We start from the raw sequence: 14936 nt of genomic DNA on the forward strand, positions 1-14936 counted from the left end.
TGATGATACCCCCACCCACTGAGTGGATAAAACAAAGACCAGTGTCATGTTGTATCTGATTGCTTGGCTGTGGCTGACAATAATGTGTGTTGTCTATGGGAAACGAATTTAGCCACTAACTGGCAGTTTGCATAGGTGCATGTACTATTGTCAACGAGCCAAGCTATTTGGATGTGGCTTGACATGCTGATCTTTGGGGGACCTTTAACCTCAGGTGTATCATGTCTTTACTTGCATCCTGTTCACTGATTACTAAAATATTTTTTGTCTCCAAGGATGAATTTGCGCCGCGGAGCTATTAATTAATATTGGATTTTTTGCCATGCCCGATGTGCATAAAAAGTTTAAATGTTTTAGATGGGGTATGGTTAAGTAATATGCAGAGTAAAGGAGTCCCTCTATTAAGCCCCCTATATAGTAAGTCAGACACTCTTTTTCAGAAGACATCATTCCTGTATTATATATTTGCATCTGGGAACCAGACAAACAAGGTGGTCTTATGTCTTGTGTACATCTACAAGCTTGAAATCAAACTCACCCTCTTGGTTTGTCATACATGTAGTTGAGGGGGGTGCTTGTGCAGCCACACCACAACCATGAGAATTTCTGAGGCTCAAGTGCTCTGTTGCAATCAAGGGACCAGGAACGTTAGGCGCTAAGTCCAAATAGAAATGGTTCATGAAGTGGGAAACAACAGATAAACGGTAAGCTCCTTACCCACTTCAGAGTAAAGCGGGCAACGATAGGGAGTCACTAGCTAAATTGTTTGTGGTTCCATGAACACCACTCCTGTATACCCAGCAAGAAATGAGACCGAGGGGTTCCCCCCAACATGTCCAATCTCTATACACATTCCAGACTATTGTTACTTAACACATCCCCCCAGATGTCTGAAAGGAATTCCCCAGATTCCTGCGAGACAATGACCAACACAAAGCAGGGGGGGCTCTCTCCGTCTCATACCTTGCTGCATATGCACTCCTGGGTGATGCTTTGTAACAATAGATAGCTTTAAGGATTACACTCTGATGTGGCTGGTGGTTGAGTCATTAGAGCTGTTTATCAACAGCTGGGACCCCAGCCTGTTGATATGTCAACGATTCTTGGGGGGGGTTGGGGATGAGTTTGTACAACCGTTTAGATGGATATGGATTTTTTTCCTTCAGTCTGCTACACTGCCCTCAAATACCAACATTAGTTGACTTTTCGTATTTTCCTTTTTTAGATTTATTTTGAACTCCCGTGATTGTTGCATCTGTAATCTAAATCTATCAAGTGGAAATCATTGCCTGACAGTGCTAGATTTTGGGAAAGAAAACTCCAGATCTTAATTCAATGACAAGAGTCTTAGTGATGCACATAGGCCTGCAGACTCTAATGGAGTTAGTCTTTTGTTAAGAGATTAATTGCTTTGCCCTTTTGAATAAGTTGTGCTAGGCCTGTGGATGAAGTGGCCCAATGTACACAACAAAGCGGATGCACAATAACCATTCATTGTAAGCTGGGAGTCAAGGCTTTTGTTACCAAGGTGGGGGAATGGTGGTACACATGTATGCATCAAAGAGGTCTCTGCATAGCCAACTTGCTTTCCGGAAAAGCTCTCTTGCAATCGTTGCCCACTTGCAGTTGAATCGGGCAATGGTTTGAAAGGGGATTAAGGGCAATCGTTTCCCGGTTGTTGAACCGTTTCTATTTTGACTTGGGGCCTTACAACTTTACAAGGCAATTGTAGTCCCATTTCTATCTCACTATCAGAATACTGAGATTTAAGTCTTCCAAGCATTCTGACTAAAAATGCCAAAGGTCTAGGTTGGGATGCTGCAGCCTCTAGCTAGTTGCTCCCACAGGCAGCTGGCAGTAATACAGGCATTTGTGTGGGGAGTGCTGCAGCCTCTAGCTAGTTGCTCCATCGGGCAACGGGCAGTAATACAGGCATCTATGTGGGGAGTGCTGCAGCCTCTAGATAATTGCTCCCACAGGCAGGTGGCAGTAATACAGGCATCTATTTGGGGAGTGCTGCAGCCTCTAGCTAGTTGCCCCCATAGGCAGCTGGCAGTAATACAGACATCAGTAGTAGGAGAGGGACAGTTCTGGACCACACGCCCTTTCCTCCCCCTTTCACCCACACTCACCGGGGATTCCCACTCACCTTTTGACCCCGGCTGTAAACAACTCGTGACTAGCGCCGGGGATTTCCACTTCACTGACCTTGAACTTTTGACCCCGGCTGTAAACAACTCGTGACTGGCAATCACTCGCAAACAAGTCGAGACTTGCCCGATCTGAACTCGTGACTGGCACCGACCTGCACCAGCAATCGCTCACAAACAAAAAGGGATTTCCCCTTGCTTTTCCGGTCTGAACTCGTGACCTCTACTTAAAGCATGGCTCTGTTCAAAGCAAAACACGCTATATTTACAACCGCCTTAAATAAATGACCCATATATAAAAACATGTCAAGTCAAGTCGATAAAAAAATGATAAAATTTTTAGAAACCTATATATAAATAGAGACATGAGCAACCTTCTACAGACCAATACTAAAATATTTTACTCGATTTGAGAAGGCGTTTTTAGAAGATTTTGTCAAACAGTATAACATTCTGCTACCGGCACCTAAAAATAAACATCATACACGATTTGAACTAATAAACGCTATCAAAGAGGATCAAAAACAATTTAGATATCTCCCGCGTCAGTCATATAAGCAGCTGTTGAAAACGGTACAAAAATATAATATTCTTTTTGCAAACAAAGACAGATATGTCAAACAGGACTTTATTGAAGCGATTAAAGCTTACACTCAGCCCGAGGAAATTGCGGAAGTCGACATTAGAAACGTCAGGCGCTTTCAGGGTAATTTTGGCAATTGGGAATTGATACCCCATTTTTTTGAATATGACCTAATACACTTTTTTGATTTTTACAAAACTGTCATCGAGAAAAAAGCTTTGGAAGAACTGAAAGAAATTGGTTCGTACGAATTGCAAACGGCTCTAAAAGTTCAGTTTAGATTGGAAAAACCTGAAAAAACTGAATTTGGCGTATTCCCCTTTCCGAGCGACAACGATGCCGTCGCAAATAAAGCCGACGTTAAAAACGCACTCACTGAACAACGCGAAGCGCAAATAAAAGAGGTGGAGGCTCATACACAAAAGGCTCGGGTTGGATCTTTGACAAAGTCGTCGCTTTTTACATCAACGTGGTTAAATATAATCCAGTGGGTTCTTCTTACATTCCGTTGCCTAAGGAACTGTTAGACAAAAAAGCAATCATAAATGTCCAAAATAAAGATCAAGAATGTATCCGATGGGCGTTGCGGGCAGCTTTAAAGTTATATTCAGACGACGTCAAAAGTCAGCTAGAAACAAATCCAAAAAAAAAAATACATGACGAGCGACCTTCGGCTTACCGTCAGAATCAGATGGTTTAAATTTTACAAACATAAGCTTTCCAACACCGATTTCACAAATTCCTCGTATCGAATCGCAAAATAGCTTGGCGATCAATGTGTTTGGTTACACCAAAAAAGACGGTCTTTACATTCTTTACAAAAGCAAGCGTCCAGAAGAATCGATCAATTCACTTTACTTTAACAAAGGTGACGAAAATCACTACTGTTGGATTAAACATTTTTCTAGGTTGACGGGTGACATCAATAAACACGACGGCCAAAAACACTGGTGTTTCAATTGCATGTTGCATTTCCAAACGGAAGAAAAGTTGACCAGGCACAAAGAAGATTGCCAAGGCTTAAACGTTCCTACATGTAAAGTTGAAATGCCGGTCAAAGGTGAGAATATACTCAAGTTCAAAAATTACAAAAATAAACAAGACGCGCCTTTTGTCATTTACGCCGATTTTGAGTCTGTTTTAGAAAAATTACCGCCGGCAGACACAAACACGGTCAAAACACAGATTCACAAGCCTTGTGGATACTCATACGCGGTCGTCAGATGCGATGGAGTTTGTACTAGCCAAAAGACTTACAGAGGTCAAGACGCGGCTGTTGATTTTGTAGGGTCACTTTCTCAGGAAACAGAGAATATCAACGAAACGTTTGAAAACAAAGAGCCGTTGATTTGGTCGCCCGAGTTACAAAAAATTTACAAAAAATGTAATAGATGTTGGATCTGCGAAAAGTTGATAGATCGAGCAAAAGCGAACGAATCTCAATGCCTGTGTGATATTCCAAAAATATCAGAGACAAAAGCTGACAAAATTGCTTTCTGTCATAAAAATTAAGCTGGGTTCAAAGAATGGGTATGTTTGGATTGTAAAAAGCCCATCAACAATTTTAGAAAGGTTAGAGATCATTGTCACGTGACGGGGAAGTACCGAGGCCCAGCGCACGCTAGTTGTAATCTCAAGTTAAGAATAGTGGTCGATCAAACACCCATTCCGGTGATCTTACACAACTTGGAGAAATACGATGCGCACTTGATTATGCAGGGCGCTCACAAATTTTACGGGAAATCAATTAAGTTGATCGCTAAAAATACTGAAAATTACATTTCGTTTTCTTTTGGCCAACTCAGATTTTTAGACTCATTTCATTTCATGGCGGCTTCGCTAGATCGGTTGGTTAAAAATTGTTCACCCGATGATTTTAACTTACTTTGCGAAAGGTTTCCAAATAACAGTAATTTATTGTTGGAAAAGGGAATTTACCCCTATGAGTATATAGACTCATTTAATCGGTTCCAAGAGAGACGGCTCCCGCCAGTAGACGCTTTCTATAGCTCTCTGAAGCAGGGAGGAATAACCGAGCAAGAATACGCTCGTGCAGAGACAGTATGGCAAGCCTTTGGTTGTACAAACTTGGGAGATTACCACGACCTATACTACGGCCTTGACCCAGCCAACTATTACACGTCACCGGGCCTGTCGTGGGATGCATTGTTAAAGCATTTGGGTATACAATTGGAACTACTGACAGACATTGATAAGCACTTGTTCTTTGAAAGGGCAAAAAGAGGTGGTATCTCGAGCGTGGGTGCAAAGCGATATGCAAAGGCCAATAATCCAGAACTACCTGATTACGACCCCAATAAGCCAGAGTCACAGATCATGTACCTAGACGCAAATAATTTATACGGCTGGGCGATGAGCAAATATCTGCCTGTAGGGGAATTTACCTGGGAAACAGACTTAGAAAAATTTACTGACTATTACATCCAAGAGTTGCGACTAACTGACGACTACGGTTACATGTTTGAGATCTCTTTAGATTACCCGGAACGTCACCATGACAAACATAATGACTTTCCACTTGCACCTGAAAATATGTCGGTACCGAACGAATGGCTTTCGAGTTATCAACAAAATTTAATTGGTAATGGCGAAGTGAGTACCGTCTCGGTAGACAAACTCGTGGCTACTTTGGACACCAAACGAAAATATGTGTGCCATTATCGTACATTGCAAAAATATCTCAAACTAGGGTTGTGGATCAAAGAAGTTCACCGAGTATTGAAATTTCGTCAAAAGCCGTGGATGAAAAGCTATATTGACAAAAACACAAAATTGCGCAAATTGGCCAAGTCTGATTTTGAGAAAGACTTTTTCAAATTGATGAACAACTCGGTCTTTGGCAAGACGATGGAAAATGTCAGATATCGAATTGACGGTCATTTACTGAGGGACGTACAAGACGCCGACAAATACAGAAAATTAACTTATAAACCAAATTACAAATCGACGGTACCATTTGAGGATTGCGAGCTTTCGTTTGTGGAGATGTACCGAACCAAAACAAAATTAAATAAGCCAATCTATTGCGGTGTAAGTATTCTCGATATTTCAAAAACGTTACTGTACGATTTTTATTACAACGAACTGAAAGCCAATTTTGGTGAGGGGGTACGCTTACTTTACACGGACACTGATTCTCTATTAGTTCAGATCGAGCGAAGCTCACATGATTTAACTGGTTACCTAAACGAAAAGCGCAATTTATTTGACTTTAGTAATTACCCGCCCGATCATCCGCTTTACAGCACCAAAAATAAAAAAGTCATAGGCAAAATGAACGACGAATTTGGTGGCAAAACAATTTTAGAAGCCGTGTGCATCAGGCCAAAAATGTATTCGATCTTAACTACCGATCAAAAGCGAGCGGCAGTGAGCAACGAGCGAGGCGATTACTTTTCTTTAAAGAAGGCGAAAGGGGTTTCAAAAGTAGTAACCGAGAAACGGTTAACCCACGAGATGTATAAAAGCTGCCTATTTGACAGGGTTTCTCATTTCAATAAACAACAATTATTTAGATCGGATAAACATCGGGTGTTCACGATCTCTCAGCAGAAACTTAGTCTGTCACCTTTAGATACAAAGCGCTACATACTGCCAAATGGAATCGATACGTTGGCTTACGGGCACAAGCTAATTCGGTAATTCGGTATCCTCGGGTACTATCTGAAGTTCCTCTTTGACGAAACTCCTATTTGTCCGTTTAAAAGGTAATATAAAGTGGGACCCGTTTTGACCCTCTTGCCTTTCACCCGTTTAAATTAACTGGTGCGCTTTTCAATTTGATAGACGTCCACTGACCAGATCGGATCTGTTGCCCTTCTGACGGTGCCGCCCTCTTGCTCGCCCGGGTAATAGAGGTACCTAACTAATACACTTGGAGGAAGTTCTCGCTCGCTCCGCTCGCTCACAGGTGCACTCGGTGTCTGTTTCACTCGGTCTGATTTGACGGCTTCTGCAGGCACGGCATCGATTAATCGCGTTTTTTCTTCGTTTAACGATTTCACGACCTGAGGCAAACGTTCTACCCATTCCACGTTACGCTCACCCACGTTTATCATTTCTTGAGCGTATTGGTGGCCGAATAAACGCTCGGCTAAGGTACGGTTAAACCTTTCCACGATTCCTTGAGATCTGTGTACCCCAGGTTCACCCACTTGAATTTGTACTTTATTTTTTGTCATTAACCGTTTGAAGTCGCCTTTGAATTCAGATCCCGAGTCCACCATTATGAATTTGGGCCAGGTCAGAGGTGATCGCTCGTAAATTTTCTTGGTCGCTTCGGTTACATGTTCGGCGGTTTTACTGGTCAACGGTTCTGCTTCTTTATACCGCGAACCCACGTCTACCACGGTCAAAGCGTACTTAAACGTTTTTCTTTTAACGCGGTCCCAGGGTAAATAAAGTACGTCCATTTGATGCGCGTAATTAGGTTCGACCGATTCTGATTGCAACATTGTAGATCTGGGTACGTAATGTGGTGCGGGTAAATATATTTGCCAAATGGCCTGCTTTTTTAGCCAGTTCCTGATAACCGATTTGTCCGCACCGGTCTTTTCGTGTAGATGATCGACCGCGCTTTCTTCTCGCCAGTAACCCTGTGGGCTGTAAAATAGTTTTTTAAAAGTTTCCTTCATTTTAAAATAAGTTACGCAAATCGATAAGCTAACAACCCCACCAAGGCCGTTCCAGATATAATCCAAACAAACTCGCGAATCTTTTGATCCTCGGAAGGCTCGTAAAAATCGGACAACTTAGGCTCTGGCGGTAATGGAGTAATGTTTTTACCAGTTAATCTCGAATACGCCCGCAACGCTTCGTCCACGTTTACAAATGTCTGCTGACTCGCGCGTTCTTGTCGCATTCGTTCGTTTAAAAAGTCTAGCATGTGTACGCGGTTTTGTTCCCAGGATTCCTTCGCTTGCGCCAGTTGTTCTAACGCGAGGTCGTGTCGCTTTTGTTCTTCGTCGACTTTACTTTTTGATAAACTGTTAAATAAAAAATTTGAGCCCGTGAATGCCAAGGCGTTTACTATCGCTCCTTCAACCATCATTAAGGCACTAGCCATTTTTAAAATAAGGTTAAATTAAATGAATAGCGAAATTAAAGATAAATTAATCGAGATTCAAACCGAACAGGTAGAAACTCAGCTAAAGATCGACGACATGCATGCTGAAATTGTTCATATGTTAGATAATTCCCAAAGTGAAAAATACGAGGATCTGTTTTTTGCGGCGGGTTTAACGTTAGTCGTGTTTTCTTTTCTTTTTAAAATGATAAAATAAGAATCGTAAATAAGAATAGTATTAATAAAACTACTATATATTAAATGTAATGTACACCAAAAAGCTAAACCCGAGTCGCCGACTTAAAGTCCCTCGCGCGATCAAAGGCGAAAGGCGCGAAGTCACCATTACGCACAACCCGAGCACCATAGCCGCGTGTCACACGTTAAACGTAAAATTTCCAGCCCTAGGCACGGACGACGTCATTGTACCCGGCACGGCCAAACTGGCTTTTAAACTCGACCTTGACGGCGCCTCAGACGATAATAGGACAGTTTATAACAACGTGGCGAGAAACCTGGTTTCGGAAATAAACGTGAGTCTGCAGGGAAACAAGATCGTAAGTTACCGAGATGCGGACGTATTTCACAATTTTAAGGACAATTGGTTGCCGTTGTCGCAGACTAAAAATATGGTGTACTTTGGTTTGGAAAAGGAAAACGTGGCCAAGATACGTCTCGGTGCTGGCGATAAAAACGAAGCCGCAAACAACGGTAAAGACAAGGCAATCGCCGACGCTTTTAAAAATCGTTATGCGATTCCACTGGACCCGCCGATGTTGACGGATCACGCTCCGTTTTATCCTTCGTGGTTTAAAGAGCCTCTGACGTACCAACTAACTTTTAACGGGCACGACAAAGTGGTCAACTCGTCAGATACCGCCGCAGAATACTCCATTTCGGACCTGACCTTGGAATACGAAGTCGTCACCAATCGAGACTTGGCGCAAACACTAAAAAATAAAAAAACGATGTATTACCTATTCGACCGGGTGCATTCTTGGAAAAAACAGGTCGTAAACAAAAGTGACACGCTATGGAACATCAGCATCGACCAGAGTATTAAAAGTCTAAAAGGAATTTTGATCCTGTTTAGAGATCCGGTTATCAAAAACCTGCAAAAATTTTGTAATCCGCACATAACAAAGACGGTCGTCACGGTCGAAGGGAAACCTAATCACAGGGTCTGTTTGAATATCAGCATTGGAATGAAGTTACAAAGTACTTTGGCGATTCGGATAACGAGTCAGCGAGAGCGGTAGCGAAAGACCTAAATTTAACCGGAGTAGATATGGCCGACTATTTAAAAGACAAATATGGTCTCTGGCTCGACTTTTGCAGTCCCGACGACAATTCTGCCCACGGATCGGGTAGGCCTCTCGGTGGAGGAGGGGACATTTCTATACAGATGGAACGAACGGCCGAAACAGCGGGGGCTCCGACGATGTACGTGTTTCTGGTGATGGATTCTCAGTTGACGGTTGAGGAGGGAAACTTTAAGAGTTTGGTTTATTAAAATTAAATGAACGAGATGTTTAAAAATCCTCACTGCGCCTTAATCGTGGGTAAGACGGGCAGCGGGAAAACTAACTGGATTTTAAATCTTTTAGAGACTGAATATAAATTTGCGTTTGAAGCTATCGTAATTATCTGTCCGACACTTTTTAAGAATAAAACTTATCTCGATAGGCCGTGGATATACAGCGACGAAGGCGTTTACCTGTGTGATTTAGATCGGGAAAGACTAGAATTAAACGAGGCAATCGAACTTTATCAGAAAAGTTTTGATGGAACGAACACGTTGTTTATTATCGACGACTGCGCGGCCGATCAATTTATTAAGTACCGAAAGAAATCTAAGACTAGCAATACTTGCGCTCTCAGTAAGATGGCGTTCTCGGGTAGGCACTACCTTCACAGCTGCTGGCTACTTACCCAAAAGTACAATTCGGTGCTAAAAGATTTCCGAGAGAATACGGCTTGGACCGCGATATTCCACTGTAAAGATCGTAATTCGTTTGACCAATGTTTGGACGAGAACGATGTAGTACCGGACGAAAAACGAGATGAAATTAAAAAACACCTACGCGACGTGAAATTTAGCAAATTGGTGTTAAATACGGAACCACCCGTAAGTTATCGCGTTCAGTAAAATTGAGAAAATTTGTTAAAATACTACTAATAAAAGTAACGATTAAAAAGAATTGCGTTAAGTGTCGTTGGCTTTTAGACTTGACAAACTTTAAAATTCAGAGAACGGGCAAAATTAACTCGACTTGTAACGATTGTATTGAGAAAATACGAGCTTATCAAGCGTTAAACAAGTGCCCTCACGGGAAGCAGGGATCTCAGTGTGTGAAATGCAACGGATCGTCAATTTGTGAACACAGGCTACTAAGATACGCTTGTAAACGTTGTGGTGGAGGTGGTATTTGTCTGCACGGAAAACAGAAGTCATATTGCAAGATTTGTTCTGACCATTTAATATATTAAATCAAATTGCGTGCTTTGCTGTTTGAAGTGTAACCTCGCTAAAAAGAGCGATAAGCTAATTGTCACGTCGTCTAATGATTTTAAAAACTACTTGTTGTAGCTAACTTGACCTACCTATGAACTAATTTTATCTTGCTTTACTTTACTTACCTTTTGTTACAACTGGGCTAACTCAGCTCGGTTGTAACTAAATTTTATTTGCTTATAACAAAATGATAACCGTGCTACAATATATAGCTTACTACACAGTTGAGTACCTACGACTAAAGCATACCTACAACAAAATAAAAACGTATATATTTAAATGGACGACATCAAATCTATACTGGCCGATTCAAAAAGCGGAGCGAGCAACGAATCAACTGAAACCAACCACAAAGACCGCCTTTGCGCGATAGCCGCGTCAGTTGAAAGTAAGAAGTACCTAGGTAAAGAATACTCGATCAAAGAAATTGAAGCCATGTCAACCAAAGATCAAGAAAAGCTTTTTAACCTATACGAAGTTAAGTTTGGCAAAGAGATCGTTAAAACTCTAGGTAACGCGATTTTAAGTTTGTACTCTCGCTTGCTCGGTATAGCTACCCCGGTTGAGTTTTTGGGCTTTAACGTCAACTTAAAATCAGAAGAAGCGCTGACTAAGGATTTAAACGACGACCCGATTATCAGTCAAACGATGGGGCACCTACTCACTGAAGTTTGTTACAAGTACGGGGTTTACCTGTCTCCGCTTACAGCAGCGTTGATTACAACAAAACATCTAGAACTCAACAAAAGTTCTGTTATTATAAAAGAGGATGTCAACAGAAACGAGCAACAACGAAGCGAGCGTAGCGAGCAACCCAAACAACCAAATTCAGACGGTAACTAAAGCCAAAAATCCAAAGCGTGTAGAACAAGGTAAGAAATTAGCCGAACATAACAAAAAGATGAAGCAACAGCTCGTCAAGATGTAACTAGCGGGTGAAGAAAACACCCAGGAAAAAAAATCTACCTTTACCGAAACAGCCTTTGAAAACAGAAGCTTGATACTCGGTGGATTGGGGCTCGCGGGGGTTGTGATCTACTTAATTTGGAGAAATAAAACAAAACAAGAGCCGAGTAAACCAAAGCAAGAACCGAGTAAACCGAAACAAGAACTGAGGAAATCAAACCAAGAACCAATTTTAGATATGGAATGAATTTAAAAGTTCTTTATATATAAATATGAGTAACGCTAAATCAATCGACGTAAACGGAATCGCCAATACGGTTTACCACGGTGCAGTCGTTTCGGGAATTTCTATTGGATATGCTATGCTTTCGAGCAAGCTATTTAAAATCAAACCGCCAGATCTAAATAAATTGTCCGCCGAAGACGCGTTAAAATTGACCGCGTTGTCTAGCGGTGCCCTGTTCACCCAAGGTTTGCTGGTGTCACAAGGTATCCTGCCCGCGAGTTTTCCTATGAGTAGTTAACTTTCCTTATTGTAAATTGCAGAAGGTGGATTTGAAATGGACGAAATGGGGCAAGAACGTGAACAAGAAGAATTTGAGCAAGACGACCACTGATGACTTACGACTGGTGATCACTGAAAATGCGATGGATAATTTTTACGATGAGATTGAAAAATTGGACGGAGTTAACCCAATCATAAAAGACCCAAATATATTTAGCCTTGATTCGGAAGGAATACTCTATGCAGACTTTAATGGTGAAAAAATCCGCCTGACTAGAAAAAAAATAGATAAAAGTGGACGACGGTTTCTTGCATTATCTACCTTAGAACAAAAAGCAGGCATAGATTTTATTAGACGCACTTTAGGGTTAGAAGGCTACAAAGATCCTGCAACTCGATTAATTGAAGAGGTAGCAGCTGTTTCAGAAAATATAGAAAAGATCACAAATGAAGATGGATCTGTAGACAATTTAGATGAGGCACTCGATCGGCTCCAAGAAATAGCGTAACAGTCTAGTAACTTAAACCCAGAAGATACAAATTCAGAATTTACTCTCAGAGAGATCAGAGGACTCGACCAAAGCTTGCAAACAATAAGAGGCCAATTAAAACTTGTAGAAACTAGGATAGCGAGAGTAAAAGAAGACAAACAGACAACCGAAAATGCATTTAAGGAACCAGGTATCACGCAAGAACAAAAAGAATCAGAGCTTAAAATGCTTAGAGATCTTAACAATGAGTTAGCAGCGTTAAATACCCAGCGAAAAAATTTAAACATGGGGTTTAGAAACCAGATTTTGGCGCTAAAAGAAACGATTCAAACGGCTCTAGGTAAAGATTTAACTTTACGGGAACGAATTAGTATATTATTTAGAGAGCAAGGTGTTACGATCGTAAGCATTTTGACGGCTTTTAGTTTAGCGGTAAGTACCATCGTTAGTAGCATCGTAGCTAGCGTCAGAGCTGTTGGAGCGAGCGGAACGATCAAACCAACGCCTAAACCTGAACCCGCACCAGTTCCTCCTTCTAAAGGTGGAACCACCGATTGGATCAAACGTCAACTGTGGAACCTGGCAAACGTGTTGAAGAAACTCGGGTTGAAAGGTTTGGGCGCTTTGCCTGGGGTCATAGGTAGCATTTTGAGTTGGATTTTTAACGTGTCGAGTAAAGCTGTCGGATGGGTGGCAGAGCACGTGTGGACCTTGCTCGTAGGCTTGGGTGTTTTGATTTTGACGTTCGTGCAAAAAGGGTAAACGGATTCTAAAAAGGCAAAAAAATTAAACGCTTGTTTTCCACGTGGAGAACAAGCGTTTATTTTTTTTATGCCTTAAATCAAACCGTTTAAGTTAAAATTTTATACAACGTAAAACCGACAACACCCACTGCAACGGCTCCGATGGTCAAAGATAGTTTTTCTTCGTTGTGTATGTCGAGCGGTTTAGAAGGGGGAGCGATGCTTGGTTTTGGTATAGGAATGATCGCTTCGGTGCTCGTCGACTCCTTCTTCTCGCTCCGCTTGATTTGCTCCGTTTCCTCTGCAAAACTGTCTTCAGCCACCGGTTTTAAGTTTAGACCTTGCACATATCCGGTCTGCATGTCTGCTGTCGCGATTTGTAAATTGTTGTTATAACCCTCAAACGTACCTACGCGTAAGTCCATGTCTGAAGGCACCAGGTATAGCTCTGGACCTATGACATAATCTAACGGCGTTTTAGCGTTCTGTAACGAATCTTGAAATTGGTTGATCGATTGTTCGAGGTCAGGAGCTTCATTAAATAATGCTTGTATTATGTGTGATAACTATAAGAAAGAGAAAAACTTATTTCTAATTCAACAACATTATGTGGGTGCAGAAAACGATTTGTCTTAAAAAGAATGTCATAATAACCTCTATCAAGCATTGCTAACCTACTATATCCATCCTCATATATGGTTTGTACAATAAAAAATTTGTTAAAAATATGATCTTCCCTTAGTGGGTAATTAAAAACTCCGGGTTCATAATATTCTTCACGTATTTCACCAAAATAAAAAGAACAAAAATCAACAAATTTGAGTTTTATTGCTTGTATTATAGATAACATGTGTGATTTATAGATTTTTATTCGTTTAATGTTGTATTCCCAATTTGCGGTATATTTTTGTAGGTTTTTAAAAATATTTTGGGTAACATGATAAAATAAAAAAAACATCTAGTAAGCGCAAAGTCGGTTCTTCAATCTCATATCTTTCACCTGTATATAGATCGCTGTATTTTTGTACAAAGTCCAAATTAACTAACCCATCATCACCGGGTTCGTTAGGTAAGAACTCCCTCAACTCTTACTCGATCTCTGTCTCCCTCGTAATGTTAAAAAACTGTTTTTCAAGTTGAATATTTTTGACGCAGATACGTTTGGTCCCTTCTTCATTTTTGATCTCGTTTTTAAGTTTAAATGTCTGCGGATTTTTAGTCAAGTGAAATGTATGCGTCTCAATATCTTTCTCCATTTTATTAATAGAGATCTAATTCAATCAAAATTTTGCCGGTGTTGTTCAAGAGTTCATCTCGCTCGTTTCTCAAAGAAAAGGTGAGTTCGCCTATGTTGCGAGATAATAGCTTTTTAGGTGTTTTATTTGCTGAGTCGTAAGGGATAACGTCAAGCAGGTTAGAAGACTTTCCGTTATAAAAATTGATGGAGTGCTCCAATTGTTGGCAGTGAATAAACGTAGGAGTTGAGTTATACTCACCTATATAAATAACGTTGGGTGAAAGTTTGTTTTCGGGCAAGTTTAACAAGTTAGCCACCTCTCTATTGAGTCGCAATTTGAGATTGGGATCCGTAATGGTTAAGGTCACCCTTTTCGATTCCGAGTGCACCTTAAAACTTACTCCAGGGATGGCGTTTAAAATAAAATCAAACCAATCGATTCCGTAGTACCCGGTAGACACCACGATGCTTCCTCTTTGCGACTCGGGCAACGGTTGAGCCAAACTTGGAGCTAGCAAAGCATATATAGGTTCTTTCATTCCCGTCAAAATAAGTTTTGGAGCCGTCTCTTTTCTTCTTTTTTCGTTTCTGTCCAAATTTGTATCCCATTGAATGTCGGTGTCTTGTGTTACGTATAAATATTCAGCTTCAAACTGAATGTTTTTGACTCGGACTACTTTATCGCCTTTAATGTTGTTAATCTCGTTTTTTAATTCAAAC

General features: G+C 41.0%; 1 long non-coding RNA gene across 2 annotated transcripts in view; it reads left to right on the forward strand.

Moving 5' to 3' along the window:
- Positions 1–14936, forward strand: part of LOC147798564 (uncharacterized) — a 111272-nt gene that overhangs the window by 41699 nt on the left and 54637 nt on the right. The window lies entirely within an intron of this gene.

Source organism: Acanthaster planci, linkage group LG07 (genome assembly GCF_054643075.1).
Source record: "Acanthaster planci isolate LZ-2023a linkage group LG07, COTS_SCS, whole genome shotgun sequence".
NCBI lineage: Eukaryota > Metazoa > Echinodermata > Asteroidea > Valvatida > Acanthasteridae > Acanthaster > Acanthaster planci.